The sequence below is a fragment of the Pan troglodytes genome, chromosome 10, assembly GCF_028858775.2.
Source record: "Pan troglodytes isolate AG18354 chromosome 10, NHGRI_mPanTro3-v2.0_pri, whole genome shotgun sequence".
NCBI classification, from domain to species: domain Eukaryota; kingdom Metazoa; phylum Chordata; class Mammalia; order Primates; family Hominidae; genus Pan; species Pan troglodytes.
Window position 1 is genome coordinate 12,182,918 of NC_072408.2, and position 21,013 is coordinate 12,203,930.

A 21,013-nucleotide genomic window follows, 5' to 3' on the forward strand; every position below is an offset into this window, starting at 1 on the left:
AAGGAAGTCACATGGTTAAGCCCACGGCCAATGTGGGCAGGAACCATATGAGAGGATGAATAGTGGGAAGCATGTCCATTGGGGGACACTGGGGTGACATACTACAGTGGCCAGCCAGGGTGCTGATGTGAGAGGCCCTTTGTAAAGCAGTGTGGTTGTGTCCCTGTAGATCCAGGAGTCAGGATGCATTTTGCTGCTGCTGTCTTACCAAAAAATTACTTTTAATTGGGACATCTTAATGTTCCCATAATCTCGTCTAATAAGGAATAATAAAACAAGAGGTCAGAGGAGTCTTTCTTGGCCCTGAGTACAGGCTCTAAGAGCTGGTCAAACATCCCTTCCCACCCAGTTGCAGGGAGACACGCCCTCAGTAGTTCACTACTTTACCACTCTAAATGGGAACCATCCCAGCAGGGAGGCTGCACACAAAAGGAGCACCACAAAATTCCTCTTGTATTTCTCCTTTCCTATGCATAATTAGTGGAGAAAGGCAGCATCATGGGGGTGAGACACGTTGGCCCTAGGACTTTGTGATGGTGAGCACATTAGATTTTCAGGTCATTTGGCTCTAGACACATTCTCCAAAAAATAATTTTCAGCCATCAAGTCTTGGTGTTCTCTCTATTTTTATCTCCAGTGCAGAGGTTTGGGCTTAATCACACTCCTCAAGTTACTAAACTGACCTTGTCTTGTTTCATGTGTGTATGTATGTGTGTACGTATGTATATATGCATGCATGTATGTATTATTCTCTTTGATTCCCTTTTCCATGCCTCACCCCATAGATAAACTTTCTGCGGTGTTTAATATATATCTTTTTATTTGTATGCATTCTTCCCAACTGTGTATTATGCTTTTGTATGCATGCATGTTTAATTTTCATATATGGCATAATCAATTGCTAAAGTTATGCAAAATTGATCATGCTATCAATTTAACTTTTTTTTTTTTTTTTTTTTTTTACCTTTTCCTTTCCAACTGTGGATTTTAGGCCCATCTACATTACTGTGTATTCTCCAAGTTTGTTGCTTCATGGTGTGCACCACCCCCAATGCTGTTCTCCATTCTGCCACATTACCTGGCCATCCTCCCACTGCAGAGCCTCCCCTCCCTGTCCCACAAATGTCCCTGCTGGGAACATCCTCAGCAGACCTCCAGAGAATTTCTCTGGGCTCTATGAGCAAGAGCAAAATGAGTGTGCAGAGGATGTGGGTCACAAATGTGAGTAGGTAGTGCCAGAGAGCTTTTCTGACTGGAAGCCCTGGTCTCTGCCCTCAGTAGCAGTGCCAAAGGACAGACCTTCTCTTCCCAGCCCAGCCCTGGCATTAGCCACAAGAAGATGAAGATGCAGGCCCTGCTTGCAAGGATCCTGTGACATTATTCCACCTCGAATCCCTAACCTCTGTGGACGGGTTTTCTGGCTTCGTCCCGGGCAGTCTGACCAAGCCCTGGCATTCCCAAGCCACATCCACCTGCCTTGGCATCCTGTCCCCAGCCACCCTGCCTTCCTCGGATGTGGCCAACAGACATGTGTCATGGCGAATGTGCCAGAGCAACTGGGAGCTACTCAGAGAGGAACTCAATGAAGATGAGATCATTTTACCTCCCCCACAGTTCCCCAGCAAATCTCAGCGCTGAGCCTCTGTGCCAACTCCAGAGAGAGAGCACTTGTTGGTAACTAACTGCTTTGTTTACCATTCACAGTGGCTCTGAAAAGCCCACCTCTTGGGTGGCAGATATGGAGTGAACAATGTTACTGTGATGAAGTGACACAGTGACAGCCTGGAGGTCATGCAACCTAGAGAACCTAGAGCGGGACCCTGTTCTAGATACTTCATTTCACAGGCAACCTAGAGAACCTAGAGCGGGACCCTGTTCTAGATACTTCATTTCACAGGTAACCTAGAGAACCTAGAGTGGGACCCTGTTCCAGATACTTCATTTCACGGGTAACCTAGAGAACCTAGAGTGGGACCCTGTTCTAGATACTTCATTTCACAGGTAACCTAGAGAACCTAGAGCGGGACCCTGTTCTAGATACTTCATTTCACGGGTAACCTAGAGAACCTAGAGCGGGACCCTGTTCTAGATACTTCATTTCACAGGCAACCTAGAGAACCTAGAGCGGGACCCTGTTCTAGATACTTCATTTCACAGGTAACCTAGAGAACCTAGAGAAGGACCCTGTTCTAGATACTTCATTTCACAGGTAAAGACACTGAGACCCAGAAAAATGATCTTCCTTGTTATGTAATGAAAGGCCAAGCTGGTGCCAGAGTCTAGGAGCCCCATTGCTCTGGCCCATCCTCCTTTCCTATCCCTGCCCCAGTTTCCTTCCCACCAGTTGATGCTGCAGGGGCCCTCAACTCCACAGATAAGCCTAAACTTTGCCCCAAGACATTGAACTTCTTCCCTTCCTAGACTGGTCTTGTGAAATATTCAGAAACAGGAAATTGGCTTTATTGATGACTTTCCTTCCCTTCCCAATTCAGTTCAGGAAACAATAAACTGAAACAAGAATAAATAAAATAAATAGGGAAGAGAAGACAATAATAATCAGAACTATTTCTTGACTGTGAAAAGACTGTAATGAAATAAGGAAATAAGATCCCTTAAGAATTCTATTGGCCAGGCACAGTGGCTGCTCACACCTACAATGCCAGCACTTTGGGAGACAGAGTCCAGCACATTGCTTGAATGCAGGAGTTTGAGACCAGCCTGAGCAACAGGGCAAAACTCTGTTTCCAAAAAAAAAAAAAAAAAAAAATTAGCCTCAGTTATTCGGGAGGCTGAGGTGGGAGGGTCACCTGGGCCTGGGGGGTCAAGACTGCAGTGAGCTGAGATCACGCCACTGCACCTCCAGCCAGGGTGACACGGGGAAATCCTGTCTCAAAACAAAAACAAAAACAAAAACAAAAACAAACAAACAAAAAAGGATTCGACCAGTGGGTGTTTTCCCCTATTTTCTAGATGGAGAAGCAGAATCGAAGAGGCACTCAGGAAATGACTGGAGAAAGATGACCAATGATATAGCAAATATATCTACAATTACTCACAGGAGTCACTAAAGCAGGTTTTACTCCTTTGTAAATGTCTCTTCCTTGTAGCTCAAAGCATCAGTTCCTAATGGCATATGCCTTTCTTCTTTCATCTAATATACCATGAGAATAATAACAGTAGTCGTTTCAGAAATACCGAATTACATTTATGCAATACTGTAAAATTTACAAAGTTGAGCATAGGAATTCATGCTTGAAAAAATATTAATTCTGGACAAGTGATTAGTCAGGTAGGATGACAGGATTTGGAAATGAGGGAGTGAGTATTGGTCATAAATGAACAAATATCTCATTGGGCATGTTGGCAGTCCTGCTCTTGGAGAAAAGCTGCCATTCCACACTGCAATACTCTGGAATGCCTCAGAACCTTCCTTTGCAAATTAGAACAGGGATAGAGGGAAGGGTCATTCAGAATTTGGAGCTAATTAGATCATCTAGCCAATAGGAGAAATGTTAGAAAGAACAGACACTTTTGTTGTAATCCTAACTTGCATCATGCACTGGTTTTGTGAACAGGCCGAAAGAACTCCTTGAAGGGAACATGACACAAACCTCAGTGGAAGCTATTTAGCTCTGTTCCCAGGACCGTGCCAACAGCCTAGTGCCAGCGAAAACTGTCTCTGTCCCCACAAGTCCAGCACTTGGCAGGCGCCACCTGACCCTCTGCCTTGAGTTCAGAAAAGATTTTTTTAATTCACATACTGTAAAATTCACCTGTTTAAATTGTACGATTCAGTGGTTTTAGTATATTAACAGAGTTATAAGACTATCATCATTATCTAATTCCAGAACCTTTTTATCACCTCAAGAAAACCTCATACCCATTGGCAATCACTGCTAATTCCCTTCCTTCTGCCCTCTGGGCCCTGGCAACCACTCATCTTTTTGTGTCTACAGATTTTCCTATTCTGGACATTTCATATAGAGTCATGCAATATGTTGTTTTGTGCGTGTGGCTTCTTTCCTTTAATGTCTTACAGTTTATTCATGTTGTAGCTTATGTCAGTACTTCATTCTTTTCTACAACTGAGTAATAGTCCATTGTATGCATATAGCACCTTTTGTTTACCTCTTCATCTGTTCATGCTTTCAGAAGGATCTTGGTACTAGTCTGAGCTGAACTTGAAAGCTATAGACAATGAGTTTTTTTTCCATCTCCTAACATAGTAAAAATTAGTGTTTTAGGAAGATTACTGTGGTGGGCCCATAAAGACCAGATCTACGGTGAGGCAGAGATGGAGGATGATGAAATTTGGAGCCTCATTCTATTAAATTGGAGAGAAAATCAAGGTCACCAAGGGAATCTTTGTGCAAGAAGCAGACTCATTCTCATTCTCTCTCTCCTCTCTCTCTCTCTCTCCCATCTGTCTCCAGTTCTGACCATAAAGCCATAAGGCCACAGGCTTTTAAGAGTGGCTATCCTGGGGTTGAGGGCCCAGTGGTGGTTTCAACCTTCTCTCATATTTCTCCTGGCAGCTCTGTTGAAAATCAGCCGACCACACTCCTTCCTGGAACATGCATCGCTGAGAATTGCCTCTTGCACAATTATCTGCCAAACCCCGTTGTTAATGAAATGAATGATTTAGTTATCCTTGTTAGTAATGGCCCACACTGCACAAAGACCCATTATTGCATCCATGAGGCTGGCAGGAGTGCCGGCCAAGGCACCTGTGAGCGATTCTTACAATTAGCTCTCTTATCAGCTTGATTGGAGAGGAGAAGGCTGCCAGTGGCCACAGGGGTGCAGCCTGTCCCCTGCATGGTCCCCACGATGCATCAAGAGCTGGGAGCATCTAGGGGCAAAATAAGAAATGAGGCCAGGACTGAGCTCTTCATTTGCCAGTTTTGACCTGCAAAGCCTGGGGCTGCTTCCCCCTAGCACAGGGGACGGACAGCCCGAAGGACTGTGGGGACATGCATCATGTCAGGTTTCCTTGGGTCCAGGGAGCAGCTTGGCTGACCGGCAGATGAGGTACCTTGAAGCATATTGGGGTATCCTATTAATAAAACACCTCTCCCCATCACACACCATGGCACAGCTCCTCCCCCTCCCTCAAGTCCTCTGCCAAAGAGAACATCTTTACTTTGCTGGTAATACTGGGTTTTTGCTCCCCTCCCTCCTCGCTCCCCAGTAGTGGCTGTACAGTACTGCTCCTTCGTTTCCTGTTAGGCCCAATCTTCCTCTAGTGCTCATTCCTGCTGCTTTTCAAGGGAAGGGAGAACACGAGCAAGAAAAGTAGACAGCAATGGGCATGACTGGAGCAAGTAGGACTGATCAAGGTAAATAGAGACATAAACAGAGAAAGTAATTTGAAGGACATTGTGTTAACACACACAAGAATGTGTAGACACACACACACACACTTGCACATACACATTTCATCTTGTCTTCTGGACGATGACATTCAGGAATAAGTTCTTCAGTTTGGGAAATAGCTGCCCAGAGCTGTGACTGAGAAATGTGTTTCAGCTTAAAGAGACTAGACTAACACGTGGTTAAGGGACTCTTGCGAAATGAGCAGAACCAAGCGTGCACTGAGTGTGCACAGAGGCAGGTATTAGAGGCTGTGTAACAGGGTGGGTGGTCTGTGCATTGACCTGGCTTCACTCCTTTGACTGGTTGTGACTCTGCATAAGCCATTCAATCCACAGCAAAAGATAGATGCTTGAAAACTGCTTTCATACATACAGATTTATTCATGTTGACAACCTCTGCATGCCACTCAGTAAAAATTTCCAGGCTACTTACAATAATAGTGAAACAGAAGGATAAACTAAATTATGTCAGAGGAATATACTATGTAAAAAATATAATAAAATTAAAGATGAGATTAGCACCTGAAAATCTCTCTTTTATGACTTGAGGGCCTACTAATTTGGCCCTGAGAGGTGTGGCCCTTCCTAATTTTGACAGTGAGAAATATATAGCCCTGGGTGCTGATATAGAGGACCTGTAGAGGCAGAGGGCAGTGCCCTGGATAACGCCCCTCCAGTGGAGAAAGAAAAGACCCCATTATGACCGCTACATCCCTCTCGGAAGATGGCAGGGGAGGCCAGCACTCCCGCCAGTACACACCAAAGTATCGTGGCCCAAATTATCCAGCTTCATCATCACTGTCTATACCAGTCATGTTCAATGACTTATAAAAAGCAGTGATACTCTTCTAGTCCAGTAAAATCTTGCACAAGCACAGAGAAAACAGGGCGGGTGGGTCATTGTTTCAGAGGGGGAAGGGCTGACCATTTTCTTAGGGCCTCTCTTTCCCCACGCAGAGAGTGGTGAGGCCTGATGAGGCACCTTTGCTCTGAATCCCAAGCATCTGAAAACCCCTTGTCCCATCTAGGTGAAAGGATGGATATCAGAAAGGAAAGGGGGAGGGAGGGAAGAAATAGAGGAATGAAGGGAGGGAGGTAAGAATGTTGGTTTTCATTGCCACTTGCACAGGATTCTTGTGGGAGCCAGTAGGGAAGTTGCTATTTTGAATCGGATAAATTGGGGCTTCCTCTTCTTGTTCATCAAGACCACTCTTTGGCTCATTTCATCCCAATAAAACAAACCACGACACACTACGAGACTGAAGAGACCGTACAGTGCACTTTTAAGTGTCTGGGCTCCAAACCAAACTGCCTGGGTTTGAATCCTGGCCCTGCTACTTATCACTGTGTGATACTGGGCAAGTTACTTAACCTCTCTGTGCCTGTTTTCTCATCTGCAGAAATAGGTGCTGATAGTACCTACCTCATGGGAGTATTGTGAGGAGAAAATGTGTTAGCATGGGTACGATGTTTAGAATGGCATTTGCCACATGGTCTGGGAATAAATGTCAGCCGTCATTATGCTGTGGGTATATAAATACACTACTCCTTGCAATGTCAGTTTTTGCCCACACAATTTCCAGCCCTCTGCCCTCAGGTGAGCCAGCCTGTCTCATCTCAGGGCCTCATGGTGGCTTAGCTCACCCAGCAGTGGGAGCAGGTGGCTGAGCTGCAGTCAGGGTTCTGTGAACGCGGTGGGTTGAGGAGGGAAAGGAACGAGGTTTGGAGTCCTTTTGTTGTTTTGCTTGGGTCAGAAGGAATCTGTGGTAGCATGCAGTCATTATCTTATTTTACAACTGCAGGATATTGGTAGACAAACTTCTCCCTAATCTATATGATCTATAAGCCCAAACAGCCTTTAATAGGGGGCGGTCACAGGAGGTCAGTGGCCTCCTCCTTCACAGCAGCTATGTGATGTGGCTGAGCTCCGAGAAAGAGCACTTGGCTGTGGTGCAACTGGCCTAGAATTCATAGCCCCATTCTCTTGATCTGAGTTGCTTCTGGGGGATGAGCGTGGCGCCACAGAGTCTCAGGTGCTATATAGGGGACTTCCCAAGAGTTGCCCGTATCAGTTGTAAGGTGCTGTCTACATGAGGGGATGGTTTTATGAAGACACAAGGGAGAGTTACCAGCAGAGTGATGGCCAAAGCTTTGAGCTAGATGGTTTTCATCTTCCTGAAACATCACCCTAGGGTTTTCCTGATGTTTCCATCAATCTGTTAAGTGCAGTGTGTGGTCGTGTCCCTCAGGGACTTTCCCATTTACTCTGGAAGACCAAACTTATAGGCTACACTCTGGGTGCAGACAGTGCTAGTCCTGTGGGGAGTTGGGAAAAAGGAGTGGGAGGCTTTGTGGCCGAGGAGGGGCTTCAGGGCAGCAAGGATGACGGCTGGGTTTGAACAGTCAGTGGAGAAGGAAGTGTGGAAAGGCCAGAGAAGTAGACATGGATGTGTGCATGCCAGAGAGGGCAGGCAGGCAGGGTTCATGGAGGGGGCAGAAGCAGCACATTGACCTCTGCTTCTGCCAGAAGATCAGAGGGGATATTGGGGGGGTGGTCTGGCCAGAGTAAGGGCAGCCTTGAAGCCCCAGTGGAATAATTTTGACTTGATTCTATGGAAAATGACATACGACAGTGTAGGAGGGCTTGTCTTCTAACTGAAACCAGCTGGGAATCTTTCCCAGTAGAGTCAAGGGCAGGGCAGAGCGAGGGCCTTTGGCAGCATGTGCAAATGTACACGCATGTAACCATTGTGTGTGGCCCACCATGCTTCTAAACCTACCTTTACCTCCCCTAGTTCTTCAAATCTCTTAACCCTCTTGTCTGTGAGCATCAGCAATCCGGGGCTGACACAGACAACACCACAGTGTGCCATCTTGCCAGAAGGAGAAACTGAGGCACTCTATTCTAAAGAGGCTGGTTCTAGGACCTGCCCTTGAATCACTGTGGAGTAAGACCCAGAGTGTGGGCTGCCAGGCCCCTTCCTTCAGGGATCTGGCTTCTAAAGTTGGTTCTTTTCCTGTATCTCATAAAGAGGGAAAGGATGGGCCTAAGAAAGGTTATTTGAACGAATGGCCATTGTAATTGCCTCCTATCAGGCACAGGTGGATAGAGGCAGGTGGGGGGAAGAGGGCTGCCTGGATCTGGGATTCCCAATCCCCCATACTCCTTGGCCTATTGTTGAGGGGGAGCTAGAGGAGGGGTGCGGACTTAGCAGGTTAAGAAAGATAAACGCTTACTCTTTAACAGTGGGAAAGAGGGACGGAAGAGTAAGATTGAAATCTGAGGCAAGAGGAGTGGCCTAACTTGGTGGAGGCAGGAGAGGCACGTGTTCTCTACATGCCCGTCCAAGTCCCTGGTAGGTTCGTCCTTGCTCTGAGGGAAGAGTGTGGGCCACAGGCCATGGGGACACTCTGAGGATGTGGGTGCTGCCCATCTTGAAGTTTCTCCCCACCCCTCTCCGGAGCTGCTACCATTGTCCTTTGCCCTCGGAGTGCTCTCCTCCCACCCCTGCCGCCTCTTGTTCTCTTTCTCCCTTGAGCCATTAGAATGGCAGGGAGCCCAGCCAGGGCCTGGACGGCGGCCTCAGCTCCCTGTTCTCAATAATTGTGTGTGGGTGCATGTGTGCACGTGTACGTGTGAGTGCCTGTGTGTGTGCATTGTGTGTAGGGGCTGGGGCTGGGGTCGACAACAGATCAGAGCACAGGAGTAGAGCGCTTCTGGGAGGGTGGGGTCACCCGTGAGTCACGTCCTGCACCCTGGAGCCCAGAGGACCCTTCGCTCAAACCCACCACCAGCTGGCAACACCGGACCAGCCAGAGCCGCTTTCTTCGCTGCGCAGAGGAGCCTGGGAGAAGCCAGAGGTGTAAGTCAAGCTGTGGAGGGACTGGGTGTGGCTGAGCCCCGTGACAAGTGGGAGGAGCCAGGGATGCTTGGGAGAGGAGGCACTGTGCGCGAGAGAGGAGGGAAGGGGGAAGCGTTCGTGCCTCTCTGCCCCCTGTCCCCCTCTTGCTGCATAGTAGCCACATCCATGTCTCTTGTACCCTGCAATCTGGAGGCCCCTGCCAGAAGCGGGAAATCCCAAGTACAGCAGCAAAAGGTATGAGGATTGGCACAAAGTTGTGGCCAATGGAGGCTCCCCAAAGTGCATGGAAGGTGGTGGTCCAGTGTCTAAAGGCAGGAGTGCTGGGGCAACCCCATAGCTGGGGGTCCTATGGGAGAGACTGAGGAACTTCGGTTTGTGGACTCTCAGTCAACTGTGTTACTGAGGAGGGGAAAGGGAAGTAGATGAGTTGGTGGTTTGAACAAGACCCAAATCTTGCTTCTACTTATAGGTGCTCACAATGGCCAGTGCCCTGGAAAAGCTCTGGAATAAATACACCTGGGCCTTAGAAAGCAGAGGCAGGAGACAATGCCATCCAGTGGGAGCTTTCATTTGTTTCCTCAGCCAGCCTCTGTGTCAGGCTTTTTGGGAACAAGGGCTGGATGAACAAGACCTTGGGAGTTCTTGTGGGGAGGGACTGGGGGTGAATGGGCAGTGTGGCTGGCCCGGTGATCACTTCTCCTCTGCTTGTCTAGGCTTGAGGATGGATTCTTGGCTCCTGGTGCATTGCCACTCCCTGCCACCCTCCTCCTTGTCTTCTGTCTTCTCCTGGTGGCTTCAGGCCTTGCTTCATGTCCCAAAAGGAGCCTCTGGGGCTGGCACAGCCCTCACTGCCTACAACCTGGGCCTGGTGGTTCTCCTAGGGTGCCTCTGGGAGGTAAGGCTGGTGGGCTGGGGTTCCTGGAGAGTTCTAGGATCTTTTTTTGGAGGGCTGACCAAGGGATAATTAGAACCATGATATTCCTACATAGAAAATTGAAAAGCCTTCTTGATGGGGTCACATGCAGGAGCTGGGATTCTGTGCCATCGCTGGCTGCTCAATCCTTGTTGCAAACTTTCACTCTTCATTTCCTCACATGAGAGAGTACAGGTCAGTGGCAAGCCAGAGTGGAATTCCTTATCCCTCCCACCTCATGTGGATCCCCAGTCTCCTGTTTCCACCTGGGCTCTGTTCATCTCTGCCTGGTTTTCTGATCCCCAAATCTGGTATTCCTTTCAGACCTTGCAAACAGTCATTCAGCAGGTGTATATCAAATATATTCTTCGTGCCAGGCTGTGTTTGGCCTGCAGAATCCCTGTTGGATAAGGCCCCCCTGCCCTCCAGAGGCTCACAGTCTAGAGGGGAGACAGGTGTGGACACAGGCAGTTGCAATGCAGTGTGTGTTGAGTGGGCAACAGAGAGGATGTATCATGCACCAGGGGCAGGCAGGATGAGGCAGCAACCCGGTCTCTGGTCCAGGGGTAAGGATGTCAGGAAAAGCTTTTCACAGGTGGTAATGATCATCACAGATATGTTTCCATGTTGATTACAGGTGAGGAATTGGCGTCGGCACTTTATGAGGATCGGCTCATCTAATCCTCATGATAGCACTGTTTGAGGCACAGAGGAGTTAAGTAACTTAGCAGGTGGCAAGGCACAGAGGCAGAGTGCAAACCAGGCACCCTGACTGAACAGCTTGCAGCCTCCTCCTCCATCTCTTCCGCCTGTTGGTGAGTTAGCAGGGAGGAGACAGAAGAAGCAGGTCTGGACAGCCCCACCTCTTTCAACTCCTCTTCGTCTCTTCCTTTCTTATTGCTCAGCTACAGTGCATCCTCCACCCTACTGACAATAATCTACCCCAAGCACAGGGAGGATGGTGCCACTGCCTGCTAGGAGCCTCTGATGCTTCCCATCCCGCAGAGGCTGAGGCTGAACCCCCTTCATGGACACATGAAGCCCTCTAGAGTCCTCTCTAGCCTTGTCTTCCACTCCGCCTCGTCTCCCTCTATATGCTCTCAGCAGCCTTGCACACCACCCTCATCCAGCACAGGCCTGCTCGCCAGCCCACACAGCCATGCTCAGCAAGTCCTCAGGCCTGGGCACATCACTGATTTTCTGCCAGAATTGCTCTTGTCCCCCAATCTCCTGACAAATTCCTGCACATCCTTTAGATTCAGGTCAGTTGTCGCCTCACAGGAAGCGGTCCCTGACTCCTCTATGGCCAGGTTATTTGTTTCCTTGCTTAGCCATTCCCAGCTCTGGGTACAGTCCTGGACTCTCTGAGGTGGCCTGGAGCCACTCCACCCGCGGGTGAGCACCAGGTGTGGGTCTCCCCGCAAATTCATGTTCAGTGACTTTGTGCGAAGTAACTTGAAGTCCCTCCACCATGGTTGCAGTATTTACACCATAGGAATTGACAAACCCTGCAGACACCTCCCCCACCTTAGTATATCCTTATTAAGGATATACTGACCCCCCACTGACTGTGTCTTTCTCCAACTGTGTCACCACTTTCGTATGTGTCTTTCTCCCCTCCCAAATGGCAAGTACTTCAAAGGCAGGGCCTCTGTCTTATTTATCTGTTTAAAGACAGACTCAGCGTACTGTCTGGTAGCACATGAGGGCTGCCAATAACTCATGAGACGTGAGGCATGCCCTAGAGAATTTGTCATTTAATTATGGCAACCAGGCATTCTCCTGCCACCCCAATCCCTTGAAAACTCTTCCACGCCCACGGTCAGCTTCCTGCTCAGAAACCTCAGTAGGTCCTTTTGCATATATGGCCAGAATGCCACGTCCCCCAAGGTAGGGATTTGTATCTGTTTGGTTTTATCAATGAGATCCAGTGCTCAGAACAGTGCCCAGCATGGAGAAATGCTTTGTACCTTTCAACACATTATTGTCAAATAAATCAATAAATGATAAAATTCAAGCTCCTTACAACAGCCTTCAAGACCCTTTATTCACAATTCTGTCTCTCCATTTCTGTGGCCTGCTTCTCCTTTGGTCAGAGCCTCTGCACCAGTCCCGCTAATCTCCTAGTTAGCCCCTCAGGTCCAGGTACCACATACTCTTGTCCTGGCATGAAACTCCCACTCCCTCCCCTCTGTCTGCCCAAAGCCACCTCATTCTTTGATCCGACTCCTGGAACACCTGCTATTTTCTACTCTTCCTCTAGCACCAACCTGTAAGGTTAGGATTTTTTTCTACATCCTCAGCCGGGCTTTGAGCTCCTTAGGGCAGGGCTGGCGTATGGACCACCTTGGTGTCTCCAGCACCCATCTCAGGCTTTCATGCATAGTAGGCACCCTGGGTGGGGTTGTAGCCTGTATTTGCCCACATTAAAAAATTAGAGACCAGCAAGATGTATGCAAGTTGCCGCCTCTGATCTCGCCACCACATGGAGTTTCTTTTTAGCAGTTGTTGACCAAGTGTCAGCAGAGGTTGCATTGGGGTGTTGGTGTTCAGGAGCCCGAGCCAGTCGGGGCTCACCATGGTGGCAGCAGGCTTTATGACTTGGTCTTTTCCTCTTTCCTTTTCCTCTCAGGTCATGGCCACCCCGCTGCTGGCTAACTGCAGCTACTTCTGCCAGCCAGTGGACTACAGATGGAGCAAGCATGGAATGAGGGTATGGCAGGGAGCAGGAAGCAAGCCTAGAGAGGGTTAGGAGGAACAACTTCATAACAATCGGAGGTCAAGGAGGTATCACCTGAGCCTTTTGATGAGAGGCAGGGTACTAGCTAGTTTTGGAGTCAGATAATATCAATTTGGATCTCAGCTCTGCCAGTTACTTGCTGTGTGACTCTGGGTGGCACACCTAACTCTTCTGGGACTCAATTTTCTTATCTATAAAATTGAGATAATAATACCTATTTTATAAAGTGAAATGATTGAAGGAAGACGGAATCAGATAATATATGATAGATAATATATGAAAGTGTTTAGCACAGGGGCCGGCACACACTGAGCGGTAGGTAGGTGGTAGTGATTTCATCACTGTTAGCTGTTCTCTGTTTCAACTGGAAGCAGAACAAAAGACTCTAGCTGAAGCCTGTCTCCAGGTAGCTAAGGCTTCTCACCAGCTGATATGGATGTTGAGTCACTGGATGTTGGTGATGGGCTCATGTCCTGTGACTCAAAGTATGATCCTTGGGCCGGCAGCATCATCTGGGAGCTTGTTGGAAATGCAGAATCTGTGCTCCATCCCAGGCACACTGATTAAGCATCTTCTTTTCAACTAACAAGATGCCCACATGCTCATTAGATTCCAAGGTTCTGGGCTGGGGCACATTTGGAGAGTCCTTCTGTGGTCACTCCAGTAGCTTCTCCCCTTCTTTCCTGTGCGAACAGGCATCTTCCTGGAGACAGGAAGGTAGGCATTGTGGAATCAGCGGTGCGTAGAACAGTGAGGATTTGGGGCTGAACCCAGCCCAGGTGGGACAAGCCGTGGCACCAGCCGGACTGCAGTCTGATGGAACTTCCCCTTCCTGCCCAGCAGATGGCGAGCGTGTGCTGCTGGTGCCTCTTTCCAAAGGACGTTGAATTGCTTGACAGGTAAGATCCCGGACCCATGGGCTCCTGTATTATATCCGTCAGCCAAATCTGGGGTGGTGTCTGACTCTGCCAGCAAGAATGCTCTCTAGGTTTGCCCAGGCAGCCATGCCAGAGACTAATTTCAGAGTAAAGCCTTGGTCCAGTACCTGGCTGAGGGAGGATGCTCAGCCACTGAGGTAGCATCCCTCTCTGCCGGCTCCCCTGGTCCCTGCTTTCTATCAACAGAAGTAGGAGTAGGCATTTGCCCCATTAGTATCCAGGTTCCAGGTAAAATTAAAATGGAAAATTAAACAAATTTTAAAACTGACATGATATAGCAAGGGTCATCCAACAGCAAAAGCCATCATTCCATGTTAATGAGAAGGAACCTTGCTGGTGAGGCCAGGGGGCTTGTGGGATTAAGCAGGGTGGGGCAAGAGCATAATGTTGGTGTGGTTGGTGATGAAAAGAGGGTACTCTTTCTTCTCAGTCTCTTGCCAAAATGGTCTGAGCAGAGATCACGTGGGAATGTGTTGTGTGGGAGTCCGGATCTTGGGCTGACTGTTCAACACCTGAATTCTTAACCCGGTGGCCTGGGGGGCAAGGATCGGACATTGGAAAGAACCCAGTCTCTGAAGCCAGACTGTTCTGATCCCAGTTTGGCCACCTACTAGCTGTGTGCCTTTGGGCAAGTTACTTAACCTTTCTGTGCCTCTGTTTTTTTTTTTTTTTCCTGAAAAATGGAAGTAGTAGAAGTATAAACTGCACACAATTATGTGGTATTTAAGTGATTATTTTATACACATAAAGTAGAATAGTGTTCTCTTCCCTCCTCTTCCCACCACACAGCCCTGCCCAGCATCTAGAAGACCACATGAAGCTTTCACACTTTGAGACCTTAGATCCTACGAGGGTTTGAATTTCAAAAGCTTCAATTAAAGCGCACAGTAGGTCATAAATCGGTGTTTGACTGTTGTTATTTCCCTTTAGTTTTACTCTCTTCTTCAGTAAAACAGGTAGAATTACCATATCCCACTCTAAGGGGTAGTTGAGGCCCCTGGAGAAGTCTGGAGAAAGGAGACCTCCAGAGTTGATGCCATCTCTTCCTCCTCTCCAGGTGTTCTTTACTTTATGAATGAAGCCGGAGCAGCCCACCTTCCTGCATCTCTACCACCATGGCACCATGCCCTGTGATGGGTGGGCTGGAGTCAAATACGTAGCAGGCAGCCAGGTAAGTGATGCGCGCCGTGGACGGCCCTGCTCCAGGCCCTAGTAAGGCAGGTCTGCTGGGCTGGTCTGCTGGGCTGAGTCCCAGCTCAGGAGACCTGCATCCCTGGAATATCATGGCTGGTCTCTAACTTTTCCCTTCCCTGAGGTCATGAGACCAGGCCTCTGCTCCCATTTGTCCCTGTGGCTCCTCAGAGCTCTCGGGCTGCCCCTCTCTGGGATGGGGAGGTGGCTGCTGGGAGATGCTCATAGCCATCAGCCCAGAGAACACAAAGGTAGTAGAAACATTCTCATTGAGCATCTCCATAACTCCAGCCCTCCATCATCACGATCTCAGATGGCTCATGCCGGACCTCTGCAGGATAAGGTCTTTCCAGGGATTCTCTGTGGAGATTGCAGAGGTGCTCTCTGCAGCTTGGAGGATTGAAACATCAAAGAGAACTCCCACACCACAGCTAAGCCCAGCTCCACTTATTTTCCTTTATCTCCCCACACCCCACTCTGCAGGCTTCTTCATAGGGATGCTTAATTCTTTGGTCCATGTCTTCATGTATCTGTATTATGGACTGGCCAGGTTGTGGCCTTCTATGTGGCCCTGCTTCTGGTGGAAATGATATCTTACCACCCTACAGCTGGTAAGGAGATCTCATTGGCTCCAGGGGCCTTGGCTGAACCCTTGGTTCTATTCTTGGCTTGTCACTCTATACCAGTGACTTGGCATCTGCCCATAAACAAGCCCTCTCATCCTTAGATCTTCCTTAGCTTCCTAACTTGCAAGGGCCTCAGTAGCCATCTCATCAGATCCTGGAACCAACCCTAACTCACTGGCACAGTGTGGGACTTTGAGCAAATGGCTTCCATGCTCAGGTCTCAATGTCATTATCTATCAAATGAGGGCCTCAGCCAGATGACCTCTAAGCATTAATATCCTGTGAGTCTGTGATCACCGATTGCACCCTCCAGGTGCCTGGATGTCTTGCAGTTTTGGGAGAACCACTGCCCCCCAGATGGTGATGACAGCCTAAAGTGTCCCATACGGGGCTCTGGATAGACTGAGTTTATCATCAGGGCCACCATGACATGGCTGGATGGGGGAATTGGGGAAACCAGGACCAGGAGAAGGGTCAAGAAGATTCTTGGGATCATGGGGTGGAAAAAACTGACTGCTCTCCCTTCTCTTTCTTCTCATGCTTTCTTTTGCCCAGGGTCAGTTTGTGGCCACTGCTGCCCCCTCTTCCTACAGTCTCCTCACTGAGTGCCCCTTCCCTGTTGGGTTCAACACATCTGTGCTCCTGTAAGCCCTCAGCCTCCTGGTTCTCTTCCTCAACTTCTACCACCAGACACATCTGAGAAGCAAGCAAGAGAGGCTGAACTAGGAGCAGGACCCAGGGACTGAAACCATCACAGCATCCCCACAGAGAATTGGGTGGAAGGCAGCGTGGCTTCCAGCTTACTGGTGCTGAGCAGATTGCTCTGGGTCTCCACTGTATCCTCTGAAGGAAGGAGGAGGATTGCCTTCTGTCCAGATCTCAGGATCAAACAAATAGGTCCAACTTCCTGTGCTCACTTCAGTTAGAGCACTTCTCATGTGACTTTGTAGCTTTGTGTGCATCTCCTTCCTCTACTAGACCTAAGCCCCTCACGGGAGGGACTCTCTTATTCTTGATGCTCCCCACACCTGGAATTTCAATAAACATCTCAATAAACGTGTGTGTTTGGATCCTTGGATCCCATGACTGCTGTCATAACCTTGGTGAAGAAGAGGGCTGGGAGTAGGAAAGAGGTCAAGGTTGGCTTGATCTCTAACCCTATAGTGGGAAATTGTGACGGAGAATATTCAAGAGTCGGTGTGGGTCTGTTTGATTTCAGGTGTAGCTGTGTAAATAGTTAGCCCTGCATATATTTTTGTCTACTCACAACTGCCTGCATGTGTATTCATACAGTTGTGTGATTCTGTGTATGTGCATGGGGAGTGGGAGAGGGCCATGTGCACATGTCTGAATACTTGTTTTCAAATATACATGCATGTTTCCATTTGGATTTCTCTCCATTTGTGTTGTTTGCCTGCCTCTTCTGTAAGTCTCTGAAAGTGCCACATTGGCAAATAAAAGCCACTGGGATCAATAATTCTCCTGTCCTGATGGGAGACATGGAAGCCCACTGAGAAATCTCCGAATACATGTTCCACTAAGAGCTTCCAAAAATAAATGGGAAAAAAGGAGAAATGGGGCACACCCATCTTCTTCACAGAGAGGGAAACTGAGGACCAGCAAAGGGGAATATATGACTGAGATACTATGGCAAAAGCAAATATTGGCTGAGCTGTTCAAACCCAGAATAGGATGGGTTTCTTGAAAGCAGTTTGCCTGGGAGCTGTCTCTATGTCTCCAGTATGATGATTTTTCTCCTTTATAATTGCTCTTCGGCTGTTTTTCATCCCTAGGTAAGTTCTTATTTTGCCATGCCTCAATAGTCAAGAAAATTAAAGAATTGCTGAAGGTTATGCAGTGCTATTTGGGGACTGTGTCTCCATCTGGCCTTTTAGTTAATCAACCCAAGGCCAGGCAAGGCTACATCCTGTGGACAGAATACTCAGAGAAAATTCCCTCTAAATTACGCAGGATGTGAGCACATTCCACACCTTTTCCATGCACTGGTTGAGTGCCTTTGGGCGGGCGGTGGGGGGTGGTGAGGTGCTTATTTTAAGGCAAACTTTTATATTTTTTTAAACACAGGAGTAAGGTTTGTTCATTTGCTTAGCAGCCAAGGGAAGGGAAAAATTAGTCACTTCACAGTTTAGCATTAATATTTGCCCAGTTCTTTGTGGCTGCCTCTGCCTGATAAAGCAGCGCAAAGGGAAATGATATGTTCCAGGTCACGTCTGAATGGAATGAGACTTTTGCTGGGGAGAGCCTTTGTGAGGCAGTGTCCCAGAGAGAGTTTGGGGGAAATTCTCAATGGACTGAAGGCCCTTCATTTTTCTATCCTGTACTACTATGTAACAACTCCAGCTCTGATGTAGGAGTGCTTTGTAGGTATTGTTCATCAGTGTAGGTTGATTGTGTGAATATGATAAACCAAAGTGGTTTATATTTAGCAAAAATACCAAAATTCTTAACTAATATTGTAGACGTTCATCTCTATGAACTGTTTAAGATAATGACAAGGAGGGGTGGTGGTAGACATTTAAGTATATAACATAGCAGGGCTGGGCTACTGCTCAGAGAAAAGGAGGCTCAGAGTACTGGGAGGGAATGTTCCAGAGACAGAAGTAGGGGGCAGGCCCCCACCCCCTGTCTCCCATGAGCTTCCAACAACTGACAGTTTGGGCTCCTGGCTGTCACCTCATAAATCAGAGTACATCTAATTGAGAGATAAAAACCACCTCCCAGTGGCCTTCATTGTCCTCTTCCTGCTAAAAATTCTGTGGAGACCTCTCCTCCCCACCCACCCCCATACATACTCCACTGTCCACTCAGCTGACCACATGTCCCCAAGAGCTGCTGCAGCCTGACCAGTCCTCTTGGAGCCAGGAATCAGAAGAAAAGATGATTTGATTTCCTCCTTTCCTACCCTCCCTTTCTCTTTTTCTTGCAATTCTCCATATACATGGAGGAACATCTTTCTAAAGAAGCAAGTGCTTGCTTTTTGTCCTGGGTCCCTGAGTACTCTTTGGGCAAAATGTTTGTTACAAAGGAAATGGAGAGCTTTAATGGGGCTTTTGAAATTCAAACCCTCCCAAATAGGATTTAAGGTCGCCCAGTGTGAAAGCTTCAGCTGTTCTGTTAGACGCTGGACAGGGATATGTGGTGGGAAGAGGAGGGAATAGAACACTGAGAAATAAAAGACCCTGGTTTCAGGAATCTTGTATTTTAGTGGGGGTAAGGCATACAAAGGTGTCTGAATAAAATTAGGGAAGAGTGACTTAAACCAGCCATGCATAACAGCCATTATAAAGCTAGAGACACATTCGCGAGGGAGGCAGTTCTGGATTCTCAGAACATCTGAGCTCAGAATCTACCTTTGTCCTCTTCCTGGCTGTGGGAGGGATGCTGGGCAGTTCACATCATTTTTTTTTAGTGCATTTTTCATGTATAGAATCAGGATAGGAGGTGCATTTGGCTCTAATAAATATACTTTGGTAGAATAATAACACAGTCATTACAAACCCTTCTTGAAAAATATTTAATAATTTAGCAATGCAATGTTAAATAAAAAAGTAGGAAAATCTCTATTTTGAAAAGAATTATATATAAAACATAAACACGGAAATGTTCACTAGATGGTGAAATTATGGATGTTTTTTATTGTTTTGTATTTTCCTGTTTTCTGCAATGCCTATTTTTACTCATAAAAATTTAATATTATAATGTGATGAATCCAGGATTGTTATTTTTTTTTCTGATGATTATTGAAGTATTTATTTGATCTGCTAATCAGGTCTTCATTATTGACCTGCATACTTGACCCCACTGTTGACCTCTCATGCATTCAACACACAAATATTGGGGGTTTGCTGCCTTCTAGGCACTGAGCTGGGTCTTGGGGGTCCAGACACAAAGACCAGACTTGATTTTCATTGTAAGGACCATGTAAATGCTTACAAAGTAAAGCCTTTAGCCACATCCACTGCTCTAGGGAAAGTAAAAAAGCCAGTCTGGTCAGAGGGTGGGGGTGAAAGGATTTTGTGCCAAAAAGCAAAAAAAAAAAAAAAAAAAAAAAAAACGAGTGAAAATGGGGCAGGTTGCTAATCTCCCTGAATCAAGTCTTCCTGTGGCAACCTCATTCTTGGGCTTGACATGAACTCCCAGAACATCTGAAGCACTGTGGCCAAGTGTAAGTCTAAAACCTCTTCTTAAAAACCAATGAAATGTTACACATTTTAAAACACCAAAAACAATGGCAACAAAAGCCAGAATTGACAAATGGGATCTCATTAAACTAAAGAGCTTCTGTACAGCAAAAAAAACCTACTATCAGAGTGAACAGGCAACCTGCAGAATGGGAGAAAATTTTTGCAATCTACTCATCTGACAAGGGCTAATATTCAGAATCTACAAAGAACCCAAACAAATTTACAAGAAAAAAACAAACAACCCCATCAAAAACTGCGCAAAGGATATGAATATACACTTCTCAAAAGAAGACATTTATGCAGCCAACAGACACATGAAAAAATGCTCATCACCACTAGCCATCAGAGAAATGCAAATCAAAACAACTATGAGATACCATCTCACACCAGTTAGAATGGCGATCTTTAAAAGGTCAGGAAACAACAGATGCTGGAGAGGATGTGGAGAAATAGGAACACTTTTACACTGTTGGTGGGACTGTAAACTAGTTCAACGATTGTGGAAGACAGTGTGGCGATTCCTCAGGGATCTAGAACTAGAAATACCGTTTGACCCAGCCATCCCATTACTGGGTATATACCCAAAGGAATATAAAACATGCTGCTATAAAGACACATGCACACGTATGTTTCTTGCGGCACTACTCACAATAGCAAAGACTTGGAATCAACCCAAATGTCCAACAATGATAGACTGGATTAAGAAAATGTGGCACATGTACACCATGGAATACTATGCAGCCATAAAAAATGATGACTTCATGTCCTTTGTGGGGACATGGATGAAGCTGGAAGCCATCATTCTCAGCAAACTATCGCAAGGACAAAAAACCAAACACCGCATGTTCTCACTCACAGGTGGGAATTGAACAATGAGAACACTTGGACACAGGAAGGGGAACATCACACAATGGGGCCTGTTGTGGGGGAGTGGGGGGAGGGATAGCATTAGGAGATATACCTAATGTAAATGACGAGTTAATGGGTGCAGCACACCAACATGGCACATGTATACATATGTAACAAACCTGCACGTTGTGCACATGTACCCTAGAACTTAAAGTATAATAAAAAAATATATAAAAAAAAATTATGCACATCTAAGAACTAAATTTTGCACAGACCATGGACTCATTCCATGATAATAGGGAGGTTTCTTGGA

At 47.1% G+C, this 21,013-nt stretch overlaps 1 long non-coding RNA gene across 1 annotated transcript; it reads left to right on the forward strand.

Annotated features, from left to right (window-relative positions):
• The first annotated feature begins 2,768 nt into the window (after positions 1-2,768).
• LOC747416 (uncharacterized) lies at positions 2,769-19,158 on the forward strand. Its single transcript, XR_170172.6, has 6 exons — positions 2,769-10,133; positions 10,789-10,966; positions 12,784-12,864; positions 13,587-13,790; positions 14,887-15,000; positions 16,202-19,158. It is a non-coding gene; the product is annotated as an uncharacterized LOC747416 (long non-coding RNA).
• The last annotated feature ends 1,855 nt before the right edge of the window (positions 19,159-21,013 follow it).